This window comes from Aptenodytes forsteri, unplaced genomic scaffold, assembly GCF_000699145.1.
Source record: "Aptenodytes forsteri isolate BGI_AS27 unplaced genomic scaffold, ASM69914v1 Scaffold257, whole genome shotgun sequence".
Lineage (NCBI taxonomy): Eukaryota > Metazoa > Chordata > Aves > Sphenisciformes > Spheniscidae > Aptenodytes > Aptenodytes forsteri.
The window spans coordinates 7355647-7362732 of record NW_008795194.1 but is presented as its reverse complement, the minus strand read 5'-3'; positions in this window follow the sequence as shown (position 1 = coordinate 7362732).

Genomic DNA, 7086 nt, shown 5'->3' with positions numbered 1-7086 from the left:
GCTGACTTTGTCCATGCAGGCAGAAGACAAGCATCATGGGTATCATGATCCCACTGAGGTCACATTTTAACCCCTGCTCAACAAAGTGTTCGCTTCTTTGCCAAAATTGTGGCAGATTACAGTGCATTCTGGGATGCAAAAGGCTGCCATTACTTAGCTGGGTTGAATTTACTCACTCATTTGGCATAATTTGCCATAATTTGGTCAGTAAGGGTATCTAAACCAAAGATTTTTAGACTATGCTGTACAGAAAATTTGCTTTTTGACTCCAGAGCTGCCTGGGCACACACTGCTGCTCTTTCCAGCTGCTGCTGAAATGTCCAAACTCACTTTTTGCCAGAGTATGTGTAAAAGCCCATCAGTCTTTCATACTGATCACTTGAAAACCAATTGAAGTCTATTCATGCATTCCAAACAATAATTATGCATATAGACAATTACTTTTTTTGCCACTGTTAAAGATTCTCTACAGCGGCAAATATGACAGAGTTTCACCCTTATGCCCATGGAGAAAAAAAGAAAGAACGAGTGTCAGTTCTGATCCAGAAACCTCATCTAAGAATTAAGGTAAATAAGTTCCCAGACTAGAGTTTATTAGTATCGCAAATCTGTGGGATCTTAAAAAGACACTGCAGGCAACAGTTTTCAGGAGACCCAAGGAAGAGCATGCCCAGCTTTGGACATGCAGTTGATAGGGTCCAGTATAGTATAATTGTTTTCTGATAGAGCTTCCATTTAATATCAGCCAAGACATCTTGGGTTTCTTTAAATATGTGACCCAGGAGAAACTGATTCAGTTTGAAGGCACAGTAATCTTTTCCTGAAGCTACTGTATCTGGATATCTCTGGCGAACCATGTCTGGTTATTATGCTCAAGCCTAGGATGAGACCTAACTAAACTCATTTTCATGAGGTGTAAAAATAATGTATTTAGCTCAGTGCACTGCTGAAGTCCTGGCATTGCTGACTCCACAAAGATTCTATTTATATTTCACAGTTAGAAGATAAATTTGCTTTGAAAAAAAAGTATTTGGCTTTTTTTAAGAGAGCTTGATGGGTTTAAGGCTATGTCTTTTTCCATCAAAATCAAAAGTTAACTTGGAAATATATAAAAGAATGTAAATTAAATTTAGTGAATACCATTTTATGATCCATCCTGATGCATATAATTGCCATAGGTAGAAAATACATCTGTGGTGAAGAAGTGGAAAATTGGAACATTATGGAGTTTCCACCAGGCTCCCTTGTTAGTGAATCTAAACTAATCTTTAGTTAATTCCTGAGAAAGCATGAAGAGGTTTCTTCTCCTAAAAAAAAGTGCTGAGCAAGTGAAAATGAAGCCAGAAAAAACACTGCTACTTTGCTTTAAGGATTTAGATATGTTATTTAATTTGATTTCTGCAAAGACAAAACTAAACAGTGATGGCAGCTGATTCTCCCTGGAGTATCTGGTAATCTACATTAAGTAAACTTAATATAGAATGTAAAACAAAAGCCTTTGAATGAAAAGTTGTTCCATACTGGTGGTCAAACTGAATTATCTGGACAGATTCACAACACATAATACTCTAGTTAAACTATGGCTAAGTTTACCTTCCTGTAACAGCAATGTAGTGTATTCCTATGTGATACAATTTTAAATTAACCAGGCGAAAACCTGCAGCCAGTCATCTGTGGCAGCACAGAGCTCAGTGAGGTCTAATTGACCTAGGTATTTACCCGGATTTTTGGACAGATTTTTCAGGCTGCTTAATGCCATGCTACTACTTTTAACACGTCTTTGATCAAGCTGTACCACTGAGTCTCCTAGGTGAGTATTACTAACATATAACATGAGTAAGGGCTTCAGGAGGGCACAGACTGGATCGAGGCCTCATACCACAGCAGGTGGAAAGGAGGACAGAGAAGGAAGATCTCCCCTACTCCTCATGTCACCCCAGCCCCTCTCCAGCAGCACAGTGGGAGACGAGGGTGACACCTAAATGACCTGCCCCATGCGGGCAGGGCAATCCTCTCTGGTGTGAAACCACCAGAATTTAGAGAGGGTCGCACATCACAAAAGTATTGTGACCCTAATGGGTTACTAGTTCTACCATATAACCAGAGGCTTTAAATGCTGCAGTCAGCAAAACAATCTATACCTAATTAGAGTGCCAAGAGCTTGATGTTTCTAACGCTGTTTCCCCATGAAAATCTCTCATGGATTCACAGGGCTCTGTAGTGAATGTATGTCTGTACCACAAAATTGTTGGAGAGATAACTGTTTCAGCATATTCATCCAAAGACACGAGACCTATAATTTTACACCAAATTGGCTCTAATTGCCACCAAAAGCATTGCCTGTGCTGAGGCATTCTCTAAGGGCTTGCCTTCATTGCACAGAAAGTCAGACCCTCCCACTGTCCACAACGTAAAGCCCTCTGACCTAGGGCTTTAAATATGAACTAATTTATCTGGCTAAGATTACCTGCTGAGAAAACCATTGAGAACTAATGATCTGTCCTTTCCTCTTCCCAACACTGAAAGGCAGGCTGGGAAGCACGGGGCCAGATTCCAGCTAGAACTGGGTAGAATGAAAGAAGTGGAAGGAGGTGTCTACAAAGCCACCGGGAGAAATTAAGATAAGGGAGAGAGGCGCCAGAATACAAGGCGCTGGTAGAAGTTGCTGAGGGGGAACTGTTCTGAGGCACCAAAAGGTATGTTTGCAGTTTTAAAATAATTTCTCCAACTGCAGGAGAGGAAGAACCATCCACTGGTCATACCATTAGAAAACCTGGATTCAAGTAGCTGTTCTGCCACAGATTTTCCTGAGGCAGTCAGCTGGCTTTTTTCATGCCTCAGAGACACAAAATGTAGCTACATTGCCTTTTTTCCCCCATCTGCAAAATTGGGAATGACAGTTCTTCACTACTTCACAGAATACACTAAAGACACTGAATTGCTCTAATGTTATGGTAATAGGAACTGTAGAAGCACCTAAGCCAACGTGCTTTTTTATTTACTAATAAACGTAATTTATTTTCAGGAAACTGCTTTTTATTTCCTATTCATGAGTCTCCAAAGAGAAGAGATCCCAGTGTCCATTAAGACATGCAGAGTACAAGTGTTTGTCATCAACAGTTTGTCCTAAAGTGAAACTGTAAAAATATGAAATTCTATGTTAATATAAAGAACTTATAGAAACTTCCTTTAAATATGACAGACTTAAGGTGACAGACACCTTAAGTTCAGAACCTGGAAGAAAGAAATTGCAGACAACAGAACTTGCTGCTCTTAAGATACCTGCCTTCTCAATGGCAGCTACCAAGGATCACCGTCTTAAACTTTTTCTAGAATTACCAAGAATGCACAAAGAGAAACACGAATGATTTGACAATGGCATTCTTTATGCTTTTAGTTTTCCTATGTGAGCACAGAAAAATCTCAGTTCCAATGAATTGACCAGAGAATGAGTAAAGGATCTAATGATTAATGCTATGTTTGCTTTGGGACAATCTCTGGCGTGTCAGAGAAATACATGCAACAAAGCAGTGGTGTGACTGGGAATATTTCATAAGAAAAGGTTAAGCACACTGTGTTTTGGTTTGTTTTTTTTTTTTCTCTAAAAAATGATCATATGCCATCCAGGGCACATAAATCCTTATTTCAGGTTTCTTTTTCTTAATTGTTTGAAGACTCAGCATGACTCAGGAAAAAGTTACTGAGGCTAGTTATTATACTTGAACTGTTGTGGAGCATCAGACAGAAACATAGAGAAAATAATGTGAGAGGGATTTAGTTCTCTGAGAAACCATCTAGACATACTAGTCTATTTATCAACCAAGAATAAAACATTACTTTCTGGGATGGAGTGAAAATTAATTACTAATTGAATAATATGTTAAAGTGTCTCCCAAATGGAGGTTTATACCTGGGCTTGCTGAGCATACAGAACAGAGAGAACATGATCTCCTGTTCTGGTTGTGCTTGCAGCTAACGGTGCCAGCCAATTTCCAATGGAGTCAGTGGCTGTATGTCATTTGACTTGAAGGAGACTTGGATCAGGCCCTAAGCATCTACATGGATGTGGTCCATCAACAGTCAGTTTTGCCCTTGTGCTGTTGGAAACTGCATTATGCTATTTAACTTTAATAGCTCTGAAGTAGTTTGACAGCCTCAGATGAAAAAGAAATACATAACTGCAGAGACAGGAGTACGAAGTGGAAACCTACTCAGGATTTCTGCCTTCTTTGTGCTACTGATTGTTTCTATCAGGCAGTTGGTGACCCATTATGCCCAGCTAAACCAGTATTTAGCTTTGCATGACTATGAAAATGCCAGTCCCTAAGGTAACTTATGTAGAATAAAACATTAATTACTTTTTCCCTGGCCTTATGCTCAAATTACCACTGTTATATTGTCAATGTCTACAAGAAGCAGGGGAATAAATGAAAAAAAGTCTTTAAGTTTTCATTTGTTTTTCACCCCCTAAACTATAGATGAGACAATGAAACAGCAGAAGTCTGATTAAGTTTATTTCATTTTTCAAAAAAACCTCAGCTGATTTCCAGTCAAAAATGAACTACTGTGTAGCTAAAGAGGCAAGAGACTTCACACCAGTCTTGTGCACATGGCCATTTGTAAAAGAAATTACCTTCCTGGTTCTGCATTTCTTATTCTGCACATCTTGACACTGAACTGGCAAGAAAGCACGCCTCCCCAGCAAGCCAGAGTCCAAAGGCGAGATCAGTTACTGAGGCAGCCGATGCTTCATGCCTTGGAGGAGAAGCTCTGTGCTCCCTGGGGAGTACGTTTCCTCAGTTAGGTCTCAGTTCAGGTAAGCTTACTTAGTTCTAGCTTCAAGTGCATCCTGAAGCATTGCAGAAATAAGAATATATAAAAACAAATTTTTAAGAGCATAAGACTTATTACAAGAACTAATACAAGCTGGTAGCAATAAAACAACAGGCAGTGTATTGTAGCTAGAAACACAAGTTTCTTCTCTTCAAGATACAGAAAAGCAAACTCCTGTGTGCATTCCCAGCTGAGATGGTGGGACGCTGTCCTTTCTCCCAGAATTATTGAAGCAAGACATTTCTCTACAAGTACACTATGAGCATATCCTGCTCATATCCCTTTCCCTTGGATTCTTCTACTTCCATCTTCACCGACAGGCCAGAAACACAGAATCAGACCTTTTTCAGACCTTTTTTTATGGTAACTCACTGATGTTCATGACACTAAGTTTTAGAGCAGGATCTGTCCGTGGTGCAGCACAAAACCAATCCTCAGACCCTGGGATCTGGCCCATATGCTATCAAATATGTTGGAATTTGTCTAAGTGTGTAAATATAAAATATGCTTCCATCTAGTCTTAAGCAGGATAGATTCATATCTATATATATTCTCTGAGTATTTTTTATTAACATAGAAATGTAAAATAACAAATTATTCCAAAATATCCCGTATTACTTTTAGCTTTACCATGCTACAAAAATCTTTTTTTAACAGTCTGTTGTTTACTATTGATCACCTAGACATTGACCTTTAAAGGCTGAGTTTATATGAGATAAATTCTAAGGGTTTTTTATGCAACAAACCCAAGGAACTTGAAAAAAGCAGAAAAATCCTCATCATGAACATTTTCCTTTTCCATTTTCCCCTGCTTCATCCACTGGACTACAGAGATCACCCCCTTAACAGAAAGAAAAAGCATATGCCAACTTGCCTCACCTACAGAGCCTTCAGGCAAAATGCATCACTTTTTCAGGACTGTCAAGGACTGAATAAATCAGAGATAAGTGGGTTAAAATGTCAGCACCCACTGGGACCAAAATAAATCCACCACATTTTTTAATCCAAGTGAAATCCTAACTGCAGTACCACCAGCACTTCATTCATTCATTTAGAAAGACAACATAAAACGCTTAATGATTAATTTTAATTTTTTTAAAAAGAGAAAAACCCACAACATCTTGTTGGCTTTTTTTTCCCCCCTCCCATTGTAATAAGTCTGTGGAAGTCATCTTGTGCAAAAGGTCAGATAAGCGTGATGTGAAAGATGGTGTTAAAAGGCTTTCAAACTTTGTTTATTAATAGATATAACCCTTTCACCTCTGCAACATCTGTCACCGCTAGGTTAAATATCATCTATCTTACCGGTCACCTGACTTCTTGCTATTAGTACGGGAAAATGCCACAAAAAACACTGAACAGTCACAAATCCATTACATAAAAATGCAAGAGAAGAATTGCCTGAGCCCTCCTAATAAAACATAACCTAACATGGAGTAACTAAAGGCACTGAGGGTAGCCTCTGGCATTAAAAGCATTCACTAGGCCATTGATCATTGAAGACAACACGCGATGACCTCACACAAACACAATGTAAACTCCCAAACTCATTGATGGCATTCCTAGCGCTCTGTCTGAATTTATATTGCCTCTCTGTAAACTGTTTGACATAAGCAGTGAAAGATGGAAACAGAAAAGGGCCTCCTCAATATGATGAGCATACCACCAAATGCAGCTGGATGCAAGCGAATTAACTTGTGGCTTACTTTGATGTTCAAAGAAATCTCAGGCCAAGATATGTGTTAATAGAATTTTTGTGAGCTTCTTGGAAGTATATTTTTCCTTCTGGATAGCCCAAAAATATGCCAGAGTATAAAAATTCCCTGAGTCTTTTTTGAGGAGGTGAAGAAAAGAAATGGAAAAAATATACTGTTTTATTATGCATTTATCAGGCAGAATGTTATTGCTATGTAAGTCAAATCATGCACTCAGAAAGGCATGTGGGTGTATGTGGATGTCTATATGTGTTCCTCCTTTCTCTCCCTATATCTCATTCCTTCTGTTTCTTCCCTCCTTCCCTTCCTTCCCTTCCCTTCCTTCCCCTATAAGCATCAAGAATGCACAAGTGCAAAACCCTCAGTATGTTTACACTTACTTACACTACGCGTGTTTCAAACACTGAACAAATGTGTCTGTTTTATACTCCAAACTTATATAAATTATTTTTAAGGCAAAAGCCAAAATGTGAATACACAGAATCATAAAATCATAGAATCATAGAATAGTTTGGGTTGGAAGGGACCTCTAAAGGTC